This window comes from Uloborus diversus, chromosome 4, assembly GCF_026930045.1.
Source record: "Uloborus diversus isolate 005 chromosome 4, Udiv.v.3.1, whole genome shotgun sequence".
In the NCBI taxonomy this organism is placed as follows: domain Eukaryota; kingdom Metazoa; phylum Arthropoda; class Arachnida; order Araneae; family Uloboridae; genus Uloborus; species Uloborus diversus.
Genome location: NC_072734.1, coordinates 93,496,428 through 93,524,372, shown reverse-complemented (window position 1 = coordinate 93,524,372; position 27,945 = coordinate 93,496,428).

Here is a 27,945-nt window from a genome sequence, read left to right as displayed (position 1 = left end):
GCAATATTAAATTTAGGTACAAAGTAGTGGCGCACACAAGGAGAGGGCCCAGGGGGGCCGGATCCCTCCCTTCGCTCTTGAATCTTTTTGATTGACTATAATCCTATTAATGTAGAATGTAAAATAATTCCAAGCAAAGGAAACATTCAATGACTCCAGATTCAATTAATGAAAAAAAAAATTCTCTTTCATTCCCTGCAAAATCGAACTGTATGTGAACATAAATTGTTTTACAATGATGATTTTGCTTCGCTGTTTTTGTTTTTAATTATGAGAAAAGTAAATACATTCATTCTTGCGCTTTCTGGTATTTTAATCAAGTATTTGTTGCTAATCAATTATGTTTTTTGTACCCAATTGATAAAATCAAAACAATATGGTTGGATGCGTGTTGGATTATATGAGAATGGTGAAACTTCGATCTGGACCCCCCCCCCTTGAAAAATTCCGGTTTGCGCCATTGGTACAAAGGATTGGCAGCGTTATGAGCAAAATTAAGTTTAATGTAATGACTGCTTGAAATACTACAAAACAAATATAAATAATATTTCATATTAACTAAAAGAATCGATTACTAATACCATTAAATAAAAACTCTTTCTTTCCACTAGACTCATAATTTCAGAACCATAGAATATTGTATCCTTTAAAATATATTTTGCGAACTATCCGACAGGCATATCTGAAATGTACATTGGCACAGTATCGTCATCAAAATATGTTCTTGATATACAATCTAAATGACATGATTATCGCCAATAAATGGCACCCCATTCACGCAATTAATTTAATGACAGTCCTATTTAGGGTTTTGTGATGTGCCGTCATAATATGGTCACACTCAGATGATGCAGGTACTTTAGCAGCGATGAAATTATGAAGTGTCAGTGTTCTGTCATATGCCTCCATTAATTATGATATGTGATACAATGTGACAACATCAGATGGACATGGCAACAAAACGCAACCTTTGGATTTCCTCCAAAATATCTCAATGTTCTAGAATTAACTGAATCTAATCACCATTTTTTACTATGTTTAATTAAAACTGAGTACTAGTATAAATATATGATTTTTAAAAATTTAAAAATAATCCATGAAAATAATTAATTTAATGACAGTCATTTTGTGTAACTTTCTACGATAGAGGTTGACTTTGTACTACTTCATGTATTTTAGTATATCCTTGGATCAATTTAGACAAGTGGGGCACGGGCACAAACAGCAATTAGGGTTTCTACGGAAAAGATATTAATAATTTTAATCAAAAGTAAAGGTGTTTCTATTCGTTTTTGGAAGGCTTAGAACATCAGGTCCAGGGCAAAATTAAGGTAAGGTGTGGAGTATTTTATGCGGTATGTGGGGGTGAGGGAATTTTTAGGGGAGTTTTTCTCTCTTTTGAGGGGAGGGGAATGCTACTCACTCTTGGGATGTTTTAGTAGTGTTTGGGGAAGGGTGGTGGGTTTGCCATTACACGTGGATGTATGAGCACGCCTAAAAAGTTTTTATAAATCACGTTGCACAATCGCAAAATGTAAGGATTGTATCTTAAAAAAATCTCTTTCACAAGCTTCAAATTCAAAATATTTTATAACTTGGTCAATTGCGTGGCGGGGGGAGGGGGGCACCAAATAAAATTCATGCCCCGTGGCCACAGAAATCTAGTCTGCTCTTTTGTTTTAGCTGCTAGAGGGCCTTTTGTCTTTCATATTATTATTTGGCGATAAACAGTAAAATACACACAAATACAAGCTCACTGTAATGACACATTTCACTTGAAAACTACCTTTCGATCATCATGCGCAAATATTAGTACTAGTTGCGATGATTACATGGTTAAAACTATTGTATACTAACATATTTAAAATGAAAACAAAATGCTTAGATGTTACTTTTAGCCTAAAATTTTGTTTACAATTAATCATATTAAGACACTAAATTTTTATTCATATTCTAATAAAAGACATTAACCCGATGAGTTAATTTTTTTAAAGAACAAAATTTTGGAGAAAATTAAATGTGTAACATCAGAATATTGATGTGAAAATCAAAGAATATTGAAAAGAATTTAGAAAATTCTAAATGCTTGGAAAACTTGAATGCAAGTTGTCCACTTTTGAACACCTACATCGTGTTTTCCCAAGCAGTGTAATAGATTATAAATATTTTGTGATGTTATGAAAAAAAGGGGGGGTGGGTGAATTTTGAGCCTTTAGAAATTATCTTTTTACGGGTCAAAGTTCCACTGCTTTTGCTTAAAATAGTTTTGAATAATTATGCTATATATATATAATATATATATATATATATATATATATATATATATATATATATATATATATATATATATATATATTGAATAACTGTAGACAGAGAAATTAAATAAAAACATTTAATAGATCGAAATAGTAGTACGTACAGTTTTCAGTACGTACACTGTCTGTGCATAATATTTCTAACCTTTACAAACTTATATATTTCGAAGTTTTATTCGACTTTAAGTTTTTAGAAATAAACACAATTGTCTTTTTTCCTTAAAATCATTTAAATAACGTACAACATTATGATTTCCAAGGCAATAAAACCTTTGTTATCTTGACAAAATCTGGATGACACAAATGGTTTCCAGGAATTTTCGCACAAAATTCGTTTGGAGCGAGGTGGGGGGGGGGATTTAGAATCTTGTTGCATAAAAACATAATTTTGTAAGCAATACCTTTACTTTTTGTGAAAGGAAAATGTTATCTTGAGAAATTAGTTATCATACTACCAAAAAACTTACTTTCACTGTATATCACCAAAAGTATTGAGACATTTTCAAAAATTCTCATTTTTATGGATTTTTCGAGAAAAAAAAAAGATTAACTGTTCTGTAGCCTTTTGTCACATAAAAAGTATGCTCTCACTGTCATATTTTAGTAAAAATTAACTCGACCATGCATTTAGTTGATCAGCAACAAACTGAAGAAAACAAAAACGTTTTCTGATCATTCCTTAACGGAAATAGCGGAAAATAAGCTGTAAATTTCAGACATTAATTAGTTTACTATGTAAAATTATTTTACTTATTTTCGAGAAAGTATCACTGATATTTATGAATATATAAGCATTTCTTTTAAAAGTACGAATTTTATTTGAAGGTTCTAGCTCATAACACGTAAAGTTTTCCATTAAAACTTACTAAAGTTTGAAATTAAAATGTCAAAAATTGGATGAAATATGAACGTTTAAAGCAATTAATTTTTCACAGCGCATGCGCGAAGGATAGCAATTTATAACTTTTTATAATTTAAAACGCAACTAGGTTCCTCAACTCATAGTAAAATTCTAGTTCAATATCTGAAAGATTCAGAAAGTTATCAGCGATCTAATGAACCAAATTTCAATAACTCTTGAATAGGTCACAAATCGTTATTTGTGAACGATCCCTTACCATGTGTCGCCTATTCAAGAGTAATTGAAATTCGGCTCATTATGATCGCTGATAAATTTCTGAATTTTTAAGATATTGAACTTGAATTTTATTATTAATTGGGGAACCTAGTTGGGTTTTAAATTATGAAAGTTATCAATTGCTATCTTTCGCGCCTGCGCAGTAAAAAATTAATTGCTTTAAATGCTCATATTTCATCCATTTTAATTTCAAATTTCAGTATTATACTTTTGTTGTCTACTGTAAAGTTTCCTGAGAGTTAAGTACGTTTTGATGGAAAATTTTGCGTGTTATGAGGCAAAAACTTTCAAATAAAATTCGTATAGTTTTGAAAGAAATGCCTATATTTTCATAAATATCGGTGATACTTTCTCAAAAGTATGTAAAATGATTGTGCATTGTAAACTGTAACTAATGTCTAAAATTTGCAGCTTATTCAAAGATATTTACGATGAATGACGATCAAAAAACGTTTTTATTTTCCTCAATTTGTTACTGCTCCCCTTATGCGTGGGCGAGTTAATTTTTATTGGAAAATGGAGAATACTTTTTAACAATTGAGGCAGTGAGAAGCAAAGGGATGTAAGTGGATATTTTCAAGTTTTGAGTAAAACGCGCATAAAGATTACGTCCTAGGTAAGCTTTCATTGATTTTTTTTCTAAATCATGCAACATCTAGCAGGGTTACTAGTACTATCTCTTGCCTCAATAAAGAGGAGGGATTCACTTACCATGTGTATTGGTTATCTCCAAATTTTTAATTTTGCCACTTGCATCCCTTTGTTTATCACTGCTTCAATTAATCTTTTATTTCTCGAGAAATTCATAAAAGTGTGAATTTTTGACAATGTTCCAATGCGTTTTATGATATAGTGTATTTACTAGAAGCAGTTACCTAATATGACCTAAACCATACACCCATACATGAATACTGAACACTACAATGTATTTTACCCAACCATCTCATGTATTCGCTATTTTTTATGCAAAACTTAGCTCATTCAACGGAGTGAATAAACCTTTTCTAGTGCAGTGCACTCCCCCCCCCAATGCACTCTTTTCATTGTTGATTTCTCTCCCCCTCGCAATACGAGCTTAAAAACCTGAATTTGTACGTTCCCAAACCATTAACTATCTCACGATTAATTGTGTATTTCAGCTAAATTTCAGTGTTTATGTATTACGAACTTGTCTTCTTTTATTTTCGTGCTTCTTAATCACAATTCACCCACACATTTCCTCTGTGAAATTTCCAAAATAAACAGAAAAATGTCAAGTTGTTCTCTAGTATTAAGCTGTTTTTCTTAAAACAGTGCCCATTTGTATCTGAAAAATGATAAAAAATTCGTTGTGCTCAACCATGAACAAAACCAATAATCAACATAAATAGAGCATAAACTTCACGATTTGTGTCTTATTTACGTTAATTATTGGTTTTATTTATTACCTATTATTATTCTAATTATTCAGTTGAAATAAATTACATGGTTATAGCATAAACAGCTCAGTTTAAGCAGTAAATGACATTACTTTTTTATTTTCAGCAAATGGATTAGTAAAGGATTCTTTTTAGATTTTATCCTGCAAGCAAATGGCAAGTAACGCTTTTACAAACTACACGCACGAATTTCCACCAGTTTTATTTTTCTTTCATTTTTTGTTTACTCAAAAATGTAATTAAAAAAAAAATAAGACAACAACTTGATTCCGTAAATATAGATAATAAAAGTAATATCGTTAAAGCACCAAATTTTATGGTTGTAGACAAAAGAAGCATTTTTCCCATGCAAAACAGACCAGCTGTTTGATGAATTCTTTTTTAGATTTTTGTTGGATATTCTTTCATCCGTAAACTTTTTTCTTTTGTATCGAAAAAGGACCTTCTTGTCATTCCAAAACAGGTCTCTTTAATCATTTGTAAACTTTTTTCTTTATTAACGCTGTTTTTATCGCACATAAAACTCCTTGATTTTACTATGGACATGCTTAACATATTTTCAACTAACAAACGTGTAACAAGCAAACTTCTACTTAGTTTTTTCTTTATACTCACCTGACTTTTGACTAATGTTTTATATCTTAATGTCAATTGTTTAATGCATTAGACACTCAGGAAGTGCTTTCAAGATTCTCTCTGTGATAATAGTTGCTTTAGGGATCGCTGACAGGGTGAAAAAACCAGCAAAACTCTTCAGTAAGATGCGCGGTTTTTTAATTTATCAATGAGAATTCAACAACGGCTATCGTGTGCACCACTTGGGGCAGCGTTTCTCAACTTTTTTGGAACCGCGAAATGTCAAATTAATAGAATGAATAAATAAGAAAATAAGGGAATAAATTGATAAATAAGTGAATTACTAAATGAAGGAATGTAAATGAATTAATTAATAAATGAAAACGTAAGTGATTTATATTAAATGATTGAGTGAGTAAATGAAACGAACTATTTCACTTTGCCCCATCCACTTAGCACCGTATGTACTTGACTATAGTACAATTTATTTAAAACACAACTAAGCTTAATATTATCTAAATTAATACTGCATTGAATATTAGGAGGTCTCAATTAATATTTAAAATGTTAATAACAAGAACTTTATCATTTTGTATAGTAATAAAATAATTTTTGACTTACAACAAAATATTACAATATAAGTATCAGTTTTTTAAAATTGCTTGTATTACCAAATGCTTTAATCTTCGGCGGTATTTTTTTCCTGACTGGAATAGACTACATATGGTACTATATAGTGAAAATAATACCAGATAGGTGGAGCTAAAAGCAGAGTAAATATTTCACCATTTCACTTTGCCGTGCTATTTCACTTTGGCCCATGTTCCCCTACTTACTTAGCTAATTGGGCATCTTTTGATTGTAAATGTTTAACAAAATTTGTCACGTACAAGCGGGGTCCCCATTTTGTTTACTTATTCAATCATTTACTTAATCACTTGCGTGTTCATTTATTAGTTAACTCATTTCCATTTCTTAATTGGTTAATTCACTTATTTTCTCATACATTTACTATTTTATTCACTAATTTATTTTGCCTCATATATTAACATTATACATAAACAAATAAATTACATATAATTAATTACAAAACAAAATTCTAATTTACTCATTTTGAACAAAAGTACGTTATCTCGACTTTTCACTTTGCCCCACATTCCCCCAGTAAATATATTGACCCTTTCCTAAGTGAGTACTTAGAAGAAATAGTGAATTTTTTAAATAACTTTAATGCTTGAAAAAATAGAAAAAATAATTGAAAAAAGTCATACCCTCTCTCTGTATATTACTTCTTTTTGTTGCAATAACAGTACAATGATCTTCAATTAATTCCATATATTCACGCTGAATGATTTCTTTTCGAAGTCACGTGTTCAACATCTATTGTATTTATTCAACTTAATTATCTATTTCTTTAGGCTAAAAAAAAAATGCAGCAAATATAAAACAAACTAAAGAAAGGAAAAAAATAAGGGTTTTCTAGTGATTTATCACTTTAGAAAAAAGTTATACTTTTGGAAAATGAAGCCAAAAAGATCGCCAAGATAATTTCTGGTAGCCCTCTGCCAGCTCCCTCTATATAATGATTATCTGACCCCTTTGTACAAAGGGCTTGGCGTTTGATATAGGCCTATAAATCGTTAATTTTCTGCTACTAAATATCACGGCGAACTTCCAGCTGCACCTATAACTCTATAATTTTCTTTGTGCAAATATAAAGACCTCAAACTAAAGATTTCTTCACAATAGGGCACAAGCCAGCCGTTCTCTTTTTGTTCGTTTATGACTCCCAGAGCACATTAACGTGAGTTATAAAAGATAACGATATTTTTATTATATTGTACTAATTTTTAAAGCTTTTCAATATTTGGCAATATGGTGAAAGAGAGATGTTATAAGGCGCAAAATAAAGTTTCATCAATACGTATAAAATACGATTTAATCACCAAATCGGAAAAAAAAAAACTTTTTTGGGAGCAAACAAAAGGATTTGAATCTTTTCAAAAATAGTTATGTTTTATAGCAATTAGCAAAAGCTTTTGAAAAAAAAAGAATGAAAGAAAAAGAAAAAAGAAAAGAGTGAAAAATAAAACAGAAGTTTCTCAAGATTTTTTTTTTTTAATTGTATTAATATGGAGTTATTTTGCAGTATAATCTAGAAGGAGGAATAAAAAAATGAAGCAGGGTAGGCCGGAGCGAATTTTTTTCAATGAATTTTCAAATTTTTATGTTTTAACTTAGGAAATTTTAGACATTGTGGCTTTATGAAAGAGGTTAATGGAGACAAAATTGGTATATTCAGTTGTTGCTCAGTTTGTGTTTGTAGCCGTTAAAAAAAAAATATTTTTGTGTCCAAGTCGGTTGTGTAAACGTGCCCCGGACACGGGGCACGTTTACGCATATTTATTTTGACACCTAACGTGGTTCTGTTATTGTTTTGAACATAATGTCTTACCATCGCTGAAATAAAGAAAATTTATTATAGACTGAACAGTGTATAAAGTTGAAGCTGAAGGGGCATGAAGAAATCACTATATGATTTTAAGTTATAAGATACGAAATTAAATGGTAATTTTCAAACCTAAATAGCCGGAAAATACAAAAAATGTTTGAGACATTTTGGAGCGAAAAAAGCGTCAGGGGCACGTTTAAGTAAGACACAGTAAGAACGATTGTAAAGGTGATCCGGCGTTCAACGCGTAAACTTGCGCCGTCGCCAAGTTTGGATTTATTTTTAACGTGCGTCCGTTCATACAAACACAATTCTCAAAAAAGGATAAAATTCTGCTAATTTTTATGTATTTATTTTTCTCTTAACGAAGTATTATTTATTCACAATAAACTTTAAAACGTTCAACACAAAATTTACTCAACTTGGTAGAAAACAGATTGTTCTTTCTAATAATACTCAAAAACTTGTGAAAATAATTGCCATGGAGCAGCATCAATCTGCTATGACTGTTGGCTCTCTAGTTATAATTCGTTTTGAAAAAAGGGCACTGTGTAAACGTGCCCCAGTCTACCCTATTTTCTTATTAAATAGTAATCATTTTTTGTCAAGTACAAAAAAAAAAAAAAAAAAAAAATGGAGAGGGGCGGGGGGTCAAATTGTGATCCTAATTTTTAAAATCTAAATAAAAAATTATGTCCTAAATTCAAAGGAATATCCTTTTATTTTATTGTAAGACCTCTTTACTCTACCAGACTCTAGAAATTCGCAAATAATTTGGTTCCTACAATAGCAATGATTTACTCCCTTGATCTTGAAGTGATATTGTTCACTTACCAAAAAGTTAAGTCGAGAAAAACGACTTCGGTTAAATGAGGTTTCAGTTAAAAGAGTTTCGGATAACTCAGATTTTACTTCATTGCAATATTACCGCTCATGAACGTAGGTTATTATAATCGTTATTGTTTTTAATCATAAGACACCACTATATATGGTTATTCCACTGATATATTTAGAAGCAGGCCAAGGCATAACATATATTTTTAGTAAGACATCGTTATGATTAGTCGGAGGTATGTTATTTTAATGATGCGGCTTATAAAAAACGTTTTTATTTAATGTAACCAACAACACAGAACCATGTGCAAATTTATTAAAACTGCTTATTATGCCATTTATTTTAGAAAATGAAAAATAAACTAATACAATTGAGGTAGTGAGAAGCAAAGGGATGCAAGTGGCGAAATCAAAAATTTGGAGATAACCTGTACAAATGGTACGCGAACCCCTCCTTTGTCTTGGGGCTAGAGATAGTACTAGTAGCCCTGGTAGGTGCTGCTGTATAGCATGATTTTGAAAAAAAAATCAATGAAAACCTACCTAGGACATAATCTTTATAAGCATTTTACTCGAAACTTGAAAATGTCCACTTACATCCATTTGCTTCTCACTGCCTCAATTCATAAATGAGCCATTATTTTAATAATTTTTCCCAAGGGACTACAACTTAAGTTTGTAATGCATAAATACTCCAAAGAATCCCTAAAGAGGCAAGTTTAAAGTTATACCTAGCCCCTTACAAAACACCGACACGCGCGTGTGGCTTTTAGAGGGGACACGACGATAAATACTTCACCCTCATTCCGCCCCTATTGAAAAATACAGGGGGCAAATGGCCCCTTATTTATTAGCTTTTATTTCGTTCGGGGCGTGATTTAGTGTTACCTATTGTAGGGGTCTCGTTTCAATGTTTTCTCCCCTTTTCAGCGGGCCTTCATCGCCGCACTTGGGAGGAAAATTGATTATCAACAAGTCGTTAAAGAATATTTATTACATAATAGAGAAGCTGAAAAACTTTCCGAAACTTTTTTCTCTCTCATTGAATATGTTTCGGGTAGTCATTATTTTTAACGGTTGCATATATGCACTAAATATGGTGAGTAACGCGGTGGGCGTTTCGGCAACTTTGATTTATAACTTGATTGTGCTATTCTGCCATAAGGTTAGTGAATATTTCTCTTGAAATTTCAAGAAGCTATAAAAAGAGTTTAAAAGTAATTATATGTATAAATTTTCTTCACAATGTCATTTTGATGGATTATTAATTAAGGAAAGAATAAAAAAGCACAATAAATTAGCAACGTGTTTCATATCTTTCTCAAATATACACATTTTAAAGTTGAAAATGAGCTTAACTGTCTTGGCAGTCACCTTCATAGATTCAACGTTAGAATCATTCCTAATGTGTAGTATAGCTATCCAAAATTTAGAAATAACAGTTATGAAATTCGTTACTGTATCAATTGGTATAGGACGTTAGAATCATTCCTAATGTGTAATATAGTTATCCCAAATTAAGAAATAACAGTCTTGAAATTCATTACTGTATTAATTGGCATAGAACGTTAGAACCACTACTAATGTATAGTATAATGTATAATGCACACATTTTAAAGTTGAAAATGAGCTTGACTGTCTTGGCAGTCACCTTCATAAATTCAAGATCCTTTCTTCTCCAAGCTGCGTAATGTGCAAAGACAAGTTCCTCGATGAATTCTGACCTCTTTTGAGAATTTGCCCAGCTGTTACTGAAACATGCACGACGGGTACTTGAGGGCAAGAGAGCACTTACAAGAACTGTAGACCCACTGACTTCTTTCTATAATGTTAATAGTTTTAAATTCTGTTTATACATTTTACTTATTTAATGTTTTAAATGTATACTCCAGGTATGCGGAGTAATTTTCTACTTCAGCGGATGATGTAATCAAGAGCTGCCAATAAAAATTAAAAGAAAAAAAAAAGAGTTTTTCAATTATACTGTCATTCAGGATGTAACTGAACCAGAATTTCTCCATTTTAAACTGCACCTTACATATGAAGTTGCAGCGGTTCCCAACCCATGGGCCGAGGCCCAAAAGTGGGCCGCGAACATAGTGTTACTGGCCCCTGAACACTGGTCGAGAATATGAAACATCAAAATAAATCTTGAGGCCTTAATTTCCGTTTTTTTTTTTTTTTTTTTTTTTTTTTTTTTTTTTTTTTTGTGAAAATTCAGTAATTAGATGTACCGTCACTCTCACTCAAGAGCCCTGCCGCGTAGAAAATAAGGAACTTTAAGATTACGATTTTTCTTATTTCTTAGGAGCCTTCCCCTAGATGAAATCAAATGAATCAAACTCTTTTAAAGAAAACTGCCGAAGAAAGCAGTACATATTAGCTTCAAGTTAAAAATGCTCCTCCTTTGTTGAACTGACATGACTAACCAGTGAATTGTGACACTTGAGGAGCTTTTCGACAACCTACCTATTTGAATGAGACTTTTCACAGCAGCTTTTTTATTTTATTTTTTTAATAATGTAGTAATGCATCGAATGTTACGAGTTATTAGAGGCTAAAACTATCCAGATTCAATCCAGATATCAACTCCCTCACAGAGGAAAAACAGCGTCAAAGATCTAATGCAGCTTTAACTTTGATGACTTTTACACTTAAGGACAGTTATACAAGCAGAGACCCCCCCCCCCCCAGAAAGTAAATTTTGGCTGTGAAAATAATATATAGTAGTTAGTGGGCCTCAATGGTGTTTTCTACAAAACTGGTGGGCCGCGCTACTAAAAAGGTTGGGAACCGCTGAATTAATGTAATTGTATTAGTTTGAATAGAATGTTAGAATCACGCTTAATATGTAGTATTTTTATCCAAAATTAAGAAATAACAGTCATGAAATTCGTTATTTTATTAATTGCCATAGGACATTAGAATCATTCCTAATGTGTAGTATAGTTATCCAAAATTAAGAAATAACAGTCATGAAATTTATTTTAAATGAATCATTAGCCGGTTCAAAGTTACTCTGCAGTTTAGAGTAGCATTGAGCTGCGTCAGAAATGAGATGCAAAATAAATTATACTCAAATTTATTCTAAATGACTGTTTAGTTACTGCTAGGTCGCAGCCGCAGAGGAAAATAAATAAATTTATATTTCAGACGCGATTAAATTCATTGCAAATCACTGAAATATGTACCCCCCCCCCCCCCCCCAATTCACACCCCGCTCCTTTTTTTTTTTTTTTTTTAAATCATCTAAACGAAATTTTTTCCTATTATTTTCTCACATTTTTCCCACTTACTTTTCGGTTTAAACAAAAAGTATCCGCCTGACTTCTGTGAGCCCCATGTCCAACAAATGTTCATGTTGAAAAAAAATAAAATAAAAATAATCAAAAATTATGGTAGCACCGCTTATGCCGAACGAGTCGCATCGCTGATCTACAGTCAAGCACCTTTCCGAAATATTTATATTTATTGAAGTATCATTCACCTACATAATTAAACTTACAAAAAAAAGTAGGGAAGGATGGCCCAAAGCGGGTAGGTTTCAAAGAACGCACGAAAATAGTAATTTTTGGATTTTTATCGCAACAATGTCGGTTTTATTTCATAGGTGGGTTCTTGAACTTCAAAATAAAAAGTAATTTTGTATTATTTACAACCCAATATTTATTTACTACCAAACTTTACAAACATCAAAAAAAAAAAAAAAAAAAACCGCTTTGCCCTACCAGGGAGCCCAAAGCGGGTAAGCTTAACTAGTTGTGATTTGGTATACATTTGCTAATCAAATATGAAGTTATAAATGATTAAAATAGCTACCTGCCATTATAAAAAATACAAAAAAGTTGTACTTATCCAATTTAAAGTCAGCACATTTGTTTATAAAACAGAAAGAAATAACTTATTAAATTAAAAGACTAATTGATTGCTATCCTAAAAAATAACTTTTTAAAGTTATACTTACCCTATTGAAATAGAAAATCTAAGTCAGCACACGAGTCAAGAAATGAAAATAAATATGAAATTAAATCCTATACCCGCTTTGCCCCATCCGCTTTGCCCGAAGGCACGTCCTTTATTTTAATATTTATAACATTAAATTTTAAAAAGAAACAAACGAAATGACTATCGAAGTTTGTAGGTGGATAGTGTCAGAATAATGTAATATTATTGACAATCAAAAAAAGAGGTACCTTGTATTCGACTAATCAAAAGTTATAAAACTTCTATTTTTTAAAAAATGTGTCTTTTTTTTATTATTATTATTTTAAGCCTGGTTGCGCCTTGCCTCTCCACTGTTGTTTCGCTGGGGCTGATTAAAACTAGGGGGGTTTTCATGTAAACACGACATAAGTATGTATCTCCGCTTACACACCATGGTGGGACATACGAAGACCTACCCGCTTTGGGTGACCTACCCGCTTTGGGCCACCCACCCCTATGCCTACAATTTATCATTAATGCATATTTATATTTCAGCAGGGCCGCCGAGAGTCAAGGCGCCCTTGTCAGTTTGGTCTTTGAGCACCCATCCGCCATGCAAATGATAAAGGTCAACTCCGATTCCAAACTGGGCCCCTATTTTCCGACTAGGCTGTGGCCTCTTGTCGGGACTAAATGCTGGGTTTAAACTGTTCTCACTGTTTATGACTTCATAGCTATAGTGATAAAACAAATAATAAGAAAATAATCTCATATAGAAAACTGAAAAATACTGAAATATTTTTTTTAAGAATAAGAAAAAACAAGTTTATAAAGTAAAACTTCGCCAACCCTAAATATTTGCCGTTCTAATGCAGCTGCCTACTCCGCCTATCGGGAAATTCGGCCTTGGTTGTAAAATTCCTTTAGGGGTGCAATTTTGCTGCCTATGGAGCTCCAATGACACCCGCATGAAGTCCTTAAGAGAGTCATATGTGTGTTACAGGGAACCAAATTGCTACGGGAGGTGCCGCAGGTGCTAAAACGTTTGACTCTAAACGCTGTCCAATGAAACCTGCAGTTTTAACAGTGTATACTTAAATTGTACCCTAATCCTACACATAAATCAAATAACTAAACTGACAAAATGAAATTTGAGGCTATGAAAATAAGTTTTGAAAAATCACTGGCATTTAGTCGCATTTAAACTCGCATCTTCAGCAGAAACTTGGGAGTGAAAGAAATATTTGCTGAAGTTTGCGCAGTTAACTTCCATGCATATGATGTTCCACAATGTGATGAAGCAGTTCATCTCAATGTAAATTGATTTTGATCCAACATTTTTTATTTCTAACATTTTTTAAATAAAGAGAATTTTGCAACTTTCAAGAGTCGAGGCCTTCTTGCAGTTTCTTCAAGGACGAAACTGCAGTCTCTGGATGGGATAACCGGGCTGCTGGTTTATTGCATGTAATTCTGCTTTAGCACTGGGCAAGGGCTGGTAACTTGATGTTTCACACCAAACTTTGCCTTCAATTTACGAGTTGAACCGCACTATTTCTGCGGACTCTAGCTGGTAAGATAAATTTACTTTATCAACCAGTTCGTTGACACTCTCAACTTCAATGCGATGACATCTGCCTCCAACTCTGTTATTCTTTATTACAGACTGACGAGTTCTTAACAAGGACTAAACTAGTAGGGATAACCCGATAACCGGGCTGTCGGTATATTACATGTAGGTCTGCCTTAGCCCTGGCTTAGGGGCGGTTACTTATTACTGCTTCATGCGCAATTGAGCTTGCTTATCTCTACATTGTTAACAATGTGCTTACATAATACTTATTCATGTAATAAGCATGTTAATAAAATATGTATCATACGCTTGTGAAAGTAGATTGTTTAAACTTTCAAATTGTGAAGCTTGCATATTTGGCATTAATGGTAAGGCCCCTCCTCCGCCACGGATTGTTGAAGAGAAAAAGTAAAAATTTCATGACAGAGCAAGAGGAAATCATGAAATATAATTCTTAAAATTTTGTTTTAAGTTAAATTAAACAGTTGTCACGCGTTAATTCTATGCAATTGTCTTTCATCCGACTCTTTTCAAAATCATTTGGGCAATGTCCCCTCCCCCTCTTTCACTGTTTTAGAGTTCAATTATTATCCGTTTTCCACGAGAAGGCACTTCGTCCAGCCTTCTCAAACGCAGAGTTCAATTTTACGCGGTTGTGACCGGGAAACATATCCCCGCGCTTGTAAATGAGACAATCCGACAACCTTTACTTTGGCGTGCATTTTATAGGTGCAAAAAAAGTCAGTGTCCTTAACATCACCTATCTGTTCCCACTTTCGTTATTCTTACATTTTAAAATGTATTGTTCTTACAAATGCTATGATTCGAATGTCTTCTGCCGAAAACAGCGAAATACAATCATAGGATATCACGTGACAAAGGCGGAGACAAGTTCCTTCTCTTGGAAAACGTACAATATAAATACATTACCTTACTTGACTTCTTTTAGAACAAAACCTAGAAAGGGTGTCTAAGAAAAACAAAAAAAAATAAGCTAGCTATCCAAAAGTTTGGGAGCCACTGTTTTAAATATATATTCCGTAACGCTCCTAAAGAAAAATAGCTGATTAGCAAAACATGTTATTCAGGTGATTAATGACGAGAAAGTTCGTTCAAGGCTTCATACCTCTCTTTTACTCCTGCTTTTATTACAATCATCAAAATGAATAAATATTTTGATTGAGCGAGGAGAGGTCTTGGGTTAATACATCAAGCTTAATATTTACATTTTGTTGAAAAATAAATTAACGACAGAATTAAGTCTTGATCAAAATGTCTTCGTTGCTTTTTTTCTTTTAAGACAATCTAAAAGAGATTAGAATCACTTGGACCAATTACTTCCATTCGACGAAGTCTTAATCAAGTACATAATCATCTAGTTTAATGATTCTATTGAATTAAAGATTCCTGTTCCATATGAATATTACATATTAGACTATTTATCTTGGTCTAATACTTTAATGCAATTAAAATATAAGTATAAACATTTTATGAATTGCGAGTAAATACGGAAGCAGTTCAGTTCCAGAACCCAGAGAATGCAGTTTCGTCCTTGACTTGAAATTTAATTTACTATTGGATTAAATTCTAATTAGCTACTGTGTTTAAAAGTTCATATCATTTAAAATACAAAAAATACTCAATCATAATGAAGATATAGCCAACTAAAATTTTCTAACTAGGATACTGTGAGATGAAAAATCGTAAGCCTTCGTAAAGAAAAGCAAGGCCTGTTACTAAAACCTTTTTAACTAAAAATTTGCATTCTTGCTAGGGTGATTCGAAGTCTTGAAGATCTATATCATGAATCATTAGCTTTTTTTTTCTACCCTTTTCACTCTCTTATCCCCCCCCCCCATGGCTTTTTAAAAAAGGAATTCTTCCTTTCCTATCTTTTTTTTTTTCTGGAACTTTTCCTTTTTTAAATCAAGATTTTAAAATTACAAAGAAAAAAAGGTATTTTCGTTGCGATATCTTATGCAAAAAGTTTTTGCTTCTTTGAGAAAAGTTTTTGTATCAAAATATTTTGGTGTGAAGGCCTCAATGCAGCTCTACTTGTCAAATTAATTTTCACACCAGGCTCAATTTCAGTTATTAAAACTATGTACACAATTTTCTTTCTCTTTTTTTTTAATTTGCCGTTTTTTAATCAAGATTTTAAATTACAAAAAGAGCTCTTCCTGTTGCGATACAAAAAGGTGTACTTCTGAGAAAAAAGTTTTTGTATCAATATTTTTGTGTCAATGTCAATATCTCAATGAAGCTCTACTTTTCAAATAGATTTTTAGACCAGGCTCAATTTCAATTACTATAGATATATACACAATTTGATAAGCGTAAAAGGAAGTTATGTGGGTCCTCACAGTCACTTTTTAAATGTAGAACTCAACTATATTTTACGCAAATTGCATAAGGTCAAACACAGATATGCATTTTGACTATACACTTTAATGCTAATTTTAGGTACATATACCGAAACTGCTAAAAGTCAGGTTCTTTTATAATACTATTTTCAACGTCTAACAATAGGAGACTTCTGAAAGTCAATGGTCTTCAATGCCTTGTGTAATCCGACATTGTTGAAAAACAACACCATTTCAACACTTAAAATAACGTGAAACTTCAGTAAGTCAATAACTATTATTGGGATGTCTTCAACGTCTAAAAACCCAAAATTTCCGAAAATCAGTGCTTATCACTGCCTTATATAAAACATCTATTAACTTAATGATTTATTGTAGTGTTTTAATTTAGAAGAAATGCAGATGGAGAAACAGATGTAAGAACAAGACAGATTTCTGATTTTTTTTTCCCTAAACACACAAACAGAATCTGAAAAGCAAAATAGCAGGTTTTGTCTTTTGTGAACCAGTTTTATGCAATAGTATTGACACTTTAAAAGATTTAATTAATAAATTAAAACCTTCATAGCGTAAAAATAACAGGATACATATGTAAAAAAAATATAACGCACTTAAAATATGCTGCTATTCAGCTGCTTTAAAATACTTTTTATAAACATTTTTCGTAAGTTTGCTTCACATTTCACACGAGTAGGCAATGCATATGGCGGGTGAAATGCGAGAGCAAATTTACTCATCAGATAAAATACCATAAACGTTAATAATTCTAGCTTTCTAACGGCCATATCGCTCAAAACATTTCGTCGTAAATTTCAGCTCACAAAAGACAACATCCTCGATTTCTGTACCATCCTTCTATCATCAATGGACAAGGACATGATTAACAACCATCATCTGAAACGTACACAGTAACAGATGGTACCTAATTCTTCAATCGTTCTACTTGCCGGTACACCCCCTTGACAAAAATTGGTGACAGAAAAGCGAGAATCATTGAGAAAAAAGTGGATCTTACATGACAAATAGATTGCCCAATAAAAGCGGCAATATCTCGATGGCAATATAAAAAACATTATCGGCTCTGTCCTAAGCTGTTAACAGCGCCCATAGAGGCAATTTCCCTTGTAATGTTATACGCGAACTATTACGCTTCTCTATGCAAACAGGATATACATGAGATTATTTATCATCGGCGTTCACAGTGCTGGCAGAACTATGAACACCACCAACGGATAATAATGCCAGCATTGAAAAGGGACCCCTGACTTTCCGGCATTCTGCTAGAAGGAAGGGGGCAGGCTAAGTTGACTCCGCAGACGACTTCTTTGTGGGTTCGAAAGTCAAAGATTTTTTTTTTTTTTTTCATTGGGCGTTTTTGTGCTTGTCCCCCTCTGGAATTTTGCTTCCCCTGTATCCACCATCTGTTGAGTTTTTAACCAGAATAAATGATCAAATGTATTTTCCGAACTTTTAGTACAGGTTAATAGTCATAACTCATTGTGATCATTTTGGATAAAGAAAAATTAAAATAGATTGTATTGTTTGAAAATTGAGATTCATCAACAAGCTAGTCAAATATTGAGAGCAACTATTAGTAAGGAATTAATATATTTTTCTTCTTAAATTCAAGTGAAGGTCAATATCCTTAGAGATACATTTATTGAGTATTTTTAACGGTAGTTTCATTTATTTTTTAAAAAAATTCAAACCATTAGTTATATATTCATTTTAAACAATTCATAAGATCAACCATCTGTTGAGTTAAGGAATTACTAATTATATTTTCTCCACCAAATCATATGAAAGATAATGTTCTTATACATTTATGGAGAATTGCGTCGTCCGGCCTTGCCCGGTCTACCTCGAAAAAAAAAAAGTTGCTTCAAGTGACACATGTTTAATAAACTGACTTAGACAAAAGAAAAAAAATCCTGTCAGAGTAATAACAACAGTCCCTGCAAATTCATGTTTAAATTTGGACATAAGTCTCTAAAAATGTTCCTTCGAATGAAAAAACTACGTAAATAAAGTTAACAGTCCCCTAAATATCTCAATAAACGAATGAAAAAGGAGAATTCCTTACTAAAAGGGTCATTAAAATAAAGTCAACAATCCCACAATAGTATCAGCAGACCCTATAAATCCTCTCATTAGAATTAGGAGAACAATCCTCAAAAATCCCCAGTAGAATCTCGACATAGGTTCTTAAAAAATCCTTACTTGAGTGAAGGCTATAAAAGTCCCATCAGAGTAAGTCCGTAAAAACTCCCATTAGAATGAGGACAGTAGTCCCTCAAACTCTCAAGAAGAAAAAGAAAACACTTCCAAAAATTCCCCATTAGGATTTGTTTTTTTTTTTCCATTCTAGAACAAAAAAGTATATAATTATGTATTTCATTGATTACTAAACAGTAAAACTTTCAAATTTAATCTTTATTTTCTAATATTAACTAATTTTAATGATTTTATCCCCAAAATGAATGATCAAATCTGACTTAATTTCAGTGTTGAAAAATATGTACTGCATGATTTGTTTTCAAAATTGCATTATATAGTACCATAACAATAAAAATAAAGGCCGTCATTAAAAGGAATTTTTTACCAAAATAAACCTCAGCAAATTTATTTGTCACTGACAGTTCGTGACTTTTGAAACATGAGAATGTGTCTTGTGGAAACATCTTGATATTTCCTTCTTGTTATGTGTCCATTCAATATGTTGCAGTTCAATAAAGTTTGAATTAGATAGCAATACATCAGTAATGTCAAACATTTCCCAAGATGTCTTTTCCAGAATTTTACCAAAAACTTCCCAATAAGATTCATTTTAGAGTATAACCACGTATTTGAACCTTGAAAAAGTAGCACCTTCTAAATTGTTTCAATAAATATAGAAATATGTGCAATATCCAAATAGATCGTTAAATGTAATAAAATATTGAAATCATTTTGGAGATTCAAAATTAAAAGCAATTTTCCTAAAAAAACTATACGACTAAAGCGTCCTTTGCATTACTTTTCCCTTTGGGCAGCATTAGAATTAAATTCATTTGCTAAAAACACTCGTGGAAAATTTCTACATAGAACTCTTCCTTGAAAGTGGGAGGGAGGAGAGAAATTAAATGACTCCCACCCATAAAAAACATGAGTTTTGCTGCAAAAGAAGTTTCTCCATCTTCTTCCTCTAGTTTTTTTTTTTTTTTTTTTTTTTTCAAAACGTGAGTGTGTGAAATGTACTGCGAATATATTATTTGATACGTTGTTTGTTCAGGCTTTATAATGCATTGAAATCCCGTAACAACGAACTTCAAGGGGCTGCAAATGTGTTCGTTGTAACAAGAATTTTGCTGTAATGGAATTTAAGCACTGTAATGAAAATAAAATCGGGACTGAAAATTAATTTCATTGAAACGGATATTTCGTTGTAAAGGTATTCGTTGTAACGGGATTTTACTGTATATGCTATCAAAGGTATTTTTAACAACTATACAAGCATATTTCACGCATTAAAAATTTGAAATACGTCTCGATTAGTCAGGCAAATTTTCTCACTAGGCATTTTAAATTAAAATTTTGTTTCGTGGAAAAGATGCAGAGGGAGCAATAGGCATTTAAAAAACATTACATTTGAATGTTTTCTTTTCTTTTTTTTTTTTTTTTGAATGCAAAATGTCCAATATTCTAAAGGATCTTAAACGATTTTAAAAATCAAGTTATAACACACAATTTAGGGGTGTTCTTCCCCTCCAAGAGCAAGCGCGCAACCAACCCCCTAAATATCACGTAGACTCCCCACCCACCGTTAGCGATAGTCCCCCCCCCCCCCAAAAAAAAATACTCCGCAAAACACCCACTGCAAATTTTAATGGCGCAGTGTGCGCCATGGCCCTCCCCCCCCCCCCTCACCTAGGGGGCACCCTTGCACATTTTCTCTTTCCCTGAAATCTTATATTTCATCCTTAGAAAGTTATTCTTTTATGTTTATGGAACGGATCGACTATTATGGTCTTTAAAGTTTTTGTGTATTGCACTCCTCGGAAATGAATGTCATTCCTCTAAAAAATTCCAAGGATTAAATTCACGCTTTGCGAGAATCCTAGCTATATGAAAGGTATGTAACACTAGCTACACAAAAGTTATCTACATTATACCTACAAAAATATACATAGTATCTAACACTGTGGTATACAAAAAGAAATTCTCTTAAAATTGCTTTAAAGAAGAAATTGATGGGCCAATAAAAAAAGCCTTAAGAAGGGGGGGGAGCTTAAACATTTTGGGTTTACTGTAGTAGAGTTTAGAAATGGAGTTGAATAAGTTGTAGGATCAACATGGCTGATTTAAATAATATGTTGAAAAAGATTCCTCGACTGATGACAACGGAAAAAGGAAAATAAACGTAGATAAAACACCTCTTTTTTCCTCAGCGGAGTAGCATTACGCAGTTCTCCGATCCCGAATCGAAGAACACTTTTCCGGTAAGACACTTAACAAGCACCGGAAAAGTGCTTGTTCTAATTCCGAACAAACACCCCCTCGATTAGAGGAGGGAATTGGAACGATTACTGAGGGGTAAAAGCAGGAAGACGAATCCTATTACTCTGATAATATCTTTTCCTCCCCTATACCCCGTCCCTCCCCCCCCCCCCTTTCAGTACCATGGTGCGGGTTAGATCAAGAGCATACAGCGCAATTTGTTGGATCATTTGCGGCATTTTTTGGAGGATTGAAATATTTCTCCACGGATTGATTTTGTCAACCAGTGGTAGTCTTGTACACGACCGCGTATTTTTAAAAATATTTTTTAAACAGCCGTGGAGACGAGCAAGAATGGATATTTTTAGCGGATTTGTGAAAAATGTGAATTAAGTGCAAGGACAATAGCATCGCATCCATGCATAGACTTATTCGGAGAGGGAAAGGGAGGACACCTACCCCCCTTCTAGAGTAGAAAAGATTTAAAATAAAACAAAAAAAAAATTAAGAAATTTCAAAAAGAATTATTAATTGACAGTTGTTTTAATTTCCAAATTTATTGATGAATTCGGCTAGTACACTGCAAATAATCAAACACTTTTTGAAGACTTTTTCACACGGACACTTGTCTCCTTTTTTAGAACACTTATTTCGGAACATTTATTAGAACCGTTGTAAGATCACTTTTTAAAACATTTTTTGAACACGTACACTTGTCCCCTTTTTTAGAACACTTTTTGGGGTCAGTTTCCAAAACACTTCCAGAAACACAGTTCGGAACATATATTTAGTTCAGCATTCTTTTTAGCGCACTTTTAGGATCACGTTAAAGACACGTTTTTGAACACTTCATTGAACATTTTGTGGCACACATACAGGTACAGTTTCTAGAATGCGTTTTAGAACAATTTCTTCGCACTAATATCAAACGAAGATACCTACCGCACAAATATAAAAGTAGTTTTTAGAAATTATAAATATGCACTAAATTCGTGTTCATTTTGAGACAGCAGGCTGATGATGGTTTAGGCTTTGGATGAATCTGATTATTAGTCAGCATAGCTACTATGAAAATTTATAATACAATGATATTTACAAGATAATTGACTATCTTACAGCAGAATTGCACACGAACAATGTTTACCAATAAAAAGGTTGCAGGAAAATGTAGTGCACAATATTACTTAGTACAGAGACTGCATATATTTAAAATATTAATTTCCAAATTTTAGTTTTCAAAGCTAATCCATATAGTAAAAAGTATTCAAAAGTGTACAAACAAAGGCTCGCATAACTTCAGTTTGTTGCTTCATAAATTTCATTTTCAAAAATTTTAATTTCTCAAGATCAAAATAAATTTGCCTTCATTGTTTGAATTCGTGCTACTTTGCTATTCAGTGATCTATTGCTTGGTATCTGATCAATGACCTTAAACATTAGTTGTGTTCTTTTAAAAATGTAAGTGCAGTGGAATTCTTTAATGACTAATTATTTCCTTGAATATTAACTAAAACGATGATTGCTGGATCTGGGGGCGAAGGGGTGAGTTGGGATCCTTGCCTCCGTGAGACAATTTTTGGGGGACAACAAATTTGTTCTATTTCCGTGGGGGGGGGGGGGGGTCGTTGAAACTCAATATAAAACTTGAAGGCGAATGAGTAGGAGCATCAGTTTCAAGATTTGCCCTAGCTAGAAAAATCGTATATCCGGCACTGACAATTATCAATTAATTATTTTTAGTTTTAGTTCCTTGCATAAGGAAAAAAAGTGTTCGCGAAAAACAAAATAAATAAAAAATTACTTAGTCGTCAGTGGCTGGCATATACTTTCAGTTTAGTAGCCCTTTTTTTACTATTAGTAGCCACTTTATTCAAAACATTTATTTATTTCTTGAATGAGGAAAAAATGTACTACATTAAAACATGAGCTGTGGAAAGAAAAGGTATTACCGTATGAGATCTAATTGAAATTCCATTCATTTGCCTTTTTTCTAACCCCTCCCCCCCCCCCCTCCCTCCAGAGGTGAGTACAAACCTTTTGTATAATCTTCCAGGTTTGTGCTTGTTTTTAAGGGGTGCGGTTTGGATCCTGAAATTAATAATGGCTTTTATTATTGATTGAAAGGCAACATGTAATACTAAGGTTGGGATTGTTATTGCATTGCAAACTAATTGCTTCAAAATAGAAATGATTTGTGTATGAAAATTCATTGGTGCAAAAATTGTGTGGCCGTTTCGGTTCTTAAGACGTGACTGGTTGAGTAATCTTTTTAGCTTCCATCGTATGGCATTTAATCTCCAGATGGCAACTAAATGCCATACATTCAGGTCTAACTCAATCAGACAGTTAATATCAAGTTCATTAACTAATGCAGCTAAATTTAAAATACGCATAGAATTTATGTTTCAAACTTACGCACATAACACTGAACTGAGTTTATCAAACTTATCTAGTCAGTCATTAAACACAATATGTTTAAAATGAATTTATTTAACTTTATAGATACACATTAAAAAATTTACATAACAATGCTTGAAACTATCATTCTTCTACAACCGGGTAAACCATTACCTAAAAAAAAAAAAGCTTTTTTTTTTTTTTTTACAAACATACTTTTAATTACGAGAACACAAGCAATACGTTATACATTTATTTGTAGGCTGTAGGGGAATGTGGGGCAAAGTGAAATGGTGAAATAATTACTTTTATTGCCAACAATCTCGTAATATTTTAACTATATAGTAGCACATGTACTCTATTCCAGTCAGGAAAAAAATACATCTGAAGTTTAAAATTAATGATAATAATGGCAATTTTCAAAAAAGGACATTCATATTGTAATATTTTGATGTAAGTCAAAAATTATTTTTGTAAGAATAAAATGATAAAATTATTGTTACTAACATTTTAAATACTAATTGAGACCTTCTAATATTTAATGCGGTATTTTTTACTTTTTTCAGTTAATTTTAAGCTTACTTGTATTTCTAATATTGGCAAGGTGAATGGAACAAAATGAAATAGTTTATTTCGTTTACTCACTCAATTACACTGTTCGGCAAAAAAAAAAAAAAACTTCAAAATGTTTCTGACATTTCGTCGGCTGATTCTTATGTTAAATGACCCCCCTGAATCGAATATGACCTCCGTTTTCTCCCTATAACGTACCAACTTTTTTTAAAGGCCCCTCAAGTTTTTTTCAATTTTCCTTAGTTTTAGAGTTTTTTTTAGTGGTGAAAGGAGCTTTATATTAATTGCTAACATAGTTTTGGTGGGCAAGAGAGGTTCAAAGTTCAATATCATGGACACCCATCGCAAAAAAGGGGGGACTTGAGGTGTATACTGCCCCCCCCCCCCCAATATTAGAAAAATCACGAAAAACGATCTTTTTATTCTGCTTTTTTAAAAAAGATGTTTGTAAAAAACATTTCGATGTAGAATGAGAGTATAAGACTCTCTTCTATGACTCCTATGTCCAAAAAAATTTTCGCGATGTAAAAAAAATTTAAAAAAAAAAAACTGTCTCATGAATGTCGCACGTTGCATACGAGTTGAATCGCAGGTCTTCATTCAAATAGATATTCTTCTGGCTGATTCTTATATAAAATGACTCCTTGTTTCTAAATACGACCATCTTTCCCCCATCACGCCCCCTTTTTAGAACCTCCACCTTCCCCTGATTCAGAGCCATTTATTGTTTTAAATTTTGAGGGGAAAATGAGCATTACAATAACTGTAAACATTATTCTGAATGACTAGAGATGTGCAAAGTTCTAAATCTTGTGCATATATAGAAAAAAATAAATAAAAATGCCCCCCCCCGAATAAAAAGGGGGGGAGTTGTACAAAAATCGGTACATGTAGGAGGATAACGGAGATCATTTTTGGATTCAGGGGGTAAATTTGCAGAAGAATCAGGCGGATTAGCCTCAGAAGCATTTGAGAGTAATTTTTGCTGCACAGTGTGTTTGGAGGGTTGCCCCCCCCCTCCCTGTTTTCCTTTTTGCTATAAATGCATAAGATTTTGAGCTTTGCACATATCTAATCATTCAGAATTATGTTTACGGTTATTGTAATGCTCTTTTCCCCCTTCAAATAAAAAAAATGGCGGAAGAGAGGAGGGGGGTAGCTTCTAAAAAAGGGGGCGTGATAGGGAGAAAGATGGTCGTATTTGGAAACAAGGGGTCATAGGGGTCATTTTACATAGAAATCAGCCAGAGGAATGCCTTTTTGAATGAAGACCTGCGATTCAACTCGCATGCAAAGTGCGACATTCACATGATTTTTTTTTTTTTTTTTTTTTTTTACGTCGCGAAATATTTTTGGACATAGGAGTCATAGAAGCTTAGTCTTATACTCTCATTCTGCTCGGAAATTTTTTTACAAACATCTTTTTTAAAAAAATCAGAATAAAAAGATCGTTTTTTTCGTGATTTTTCTTTTATTTTGAGAGGTTATACTCCCCCCCCCCTCCCGCCCAAGTTCTCCTTTTTGCGATCGGTGTCCATGATCATGAAATTTGAACCTCTCTTGCCCACCAAAACAATGTTAGCAGTTAATATAAAGCTCCTTTCACCTCCAAAAAATAATAATAATAATAATAATAATAATTGCTCTAAAACTAAAGAAAATTGAAAAAAACTTGGGGGTCCTTAATAAAAAATTGGTACGTATGGGGGGGGGAAACGGAGGTCATATTCGGATTCAGGGGGTCATTCTACATAAGAATCAGCCGACAAAATGTCAGAAGCATTTTGAAGGGTTTTTTTTTTTCCGCGCAGTTTTATTTACAAAATCACTTACGGAGTCATTTATTAATTTATTTACATTTCTTCATTCATTAATTCACTTATTTATTCATGCCTTCACCCATTTTCTTATTCATTCACTATTTTATACGGTCATTTATTTTTCTTCATATATTAAGTATTTTATTTATTTAAGTATTAGTTCATTGTTTCATCATCTTTTTATTATTCATTCTACCCTTCTTTTAATCATTCATTGAACAAATACATTTTTTATGAGTGAATAAAACATTTTTCATTCAGAAAAATATTTTAATTTTCACTCTTTCTATAAAAAAAATAAAGGGAAAAATTTCCACTTTTTTTTTAATGTTCTTTCTTTGTAAAGTGTAATTTTCCAAAAAAAAAAATCCAATTTGTTCATTTAAAAAAAAAAAATCTAGCCAGTTTAGCAATTTCACTTTACCCCACATTCCCCTACTATTTTTTCTATAATAATAATTTTTCCGAAAAAAGTCCCTATATACCTGTATTCCTCCTTTTCTCTTTACATCATCAAAGATAGCTAAAATGTTTTAGACGCATCAGTTTTTACAATTTTCCGGATACCAACCTTCCCCCCCCCCCCCCTCCAACCTGAGTTTCCTTCCTCTAACATCACCAAAGATAGCTTTGAACTATACTTTAAAGAAAAACATTTTCAAAATATTGTGGTTAATAATATTGTTACAAATCTTGTAAATAGTAATTATTGTAGGAACGTAACCTGTAAATAGTTTCCCGTAATGAATATACAACCCCTTAACATATGGCTAAAGTATACAACCCCTATTCTTTTTATTTTCATTGATAAAGTTTGATAACGGTCTACGCATTTCTCGAAGCTGAAAGAATGTTGTAGAAAATTCTTGGATGTTTATAAAAGCCGTTAGCGATGGATAAACAGTGAGTTTCGATTCAGATTTCGAACTGAGTGTGTGTATTAGCTCTGTTTATAGCGAGGCATTTCGCTGTGTTGTTTTCGTATTTGGAAGTAAATACGTGTGTAAACGTTGAGTTTACGGTGTTGCGTGATAATTGCTTAATTGCTGATGAATAATTTAGCAGTTGTTGAAGATCTTTCCTGTACATAGTGTAAATAAATTTCCTGTGTTTTTATCAAGAACTGTGTCTTCATTTCAAGAAAGTGGAAGTCGCACCGAATCCGTTACAATTGGCGCCCAACGTGGGGCTTCTTCTGGACTTTCTTGGAGTAAGTGTGACTTTGGACATTTTTTCATAAAGACTGTTTGAATTTATAGACTTTGTTTTTATGGTGATTACTCGCGCAATGGATGACCAATTAAAACAACTTCTGGAAGCAATTAATGCTGCGAAAAGTGACTTGGCTGAAAGTTTGGCGGCTAATCAAGAACAATTAAAAAATGACATTGCGGCTAATCAAGAACAATTGAAAAGTGATTTAATGGTACTGAAAAATGATTTAGCTTCTAACCAAGAGGAAATTAAAAACGACCTTACTTCGGTAAAGACTGTGATGGAAAACAAATTTAATGAGATAGAGCATCGAGTTGATGCTTTTGATGAAAAGTTTGAAACAGTAGAAAACCGTATCGCAACAGTTGAAAATCATGTGGATGAGAAAATTAAAAACATGGAAAGGAGATTGGCGATCGCGGAAAGCAGCTCTGTACAGTTTGGCGCTCCCACATCGGTTGCTCGACCGTCCATTAAACTTGCCACATTTGATGGGAAAACTTCGTGGCAGGTTTACAAAACTCAATTCATGATAGTGGCGGAAGCGAACGGATGGGACTCTGCTACCAAGGCCTGTCATCTTGCAGCATCCCTGAGAAGTGACGCAGCGGACATTCTTCAGACCCTTCCGGACAGCCAGCGCCTGGATTTCGCCGCCCTCACATCTGCGTTGGAGCTTCGCTTCGGTGAGAAGTGCCAGAAAGACTTCAGCCGACTCCAGTTGAAGTCCCGTTTCCAGAAAACCGGGGAAACCCTGCAAGAGCTAGCGGCGGACGTCGAGAGACTGTCTCATCTTGCTTTTTGCGACTGTCCTGCGGATGTTCGAGACAACCTGGCACTCAACTACTACATCGACGGGGTTCGAGATCCG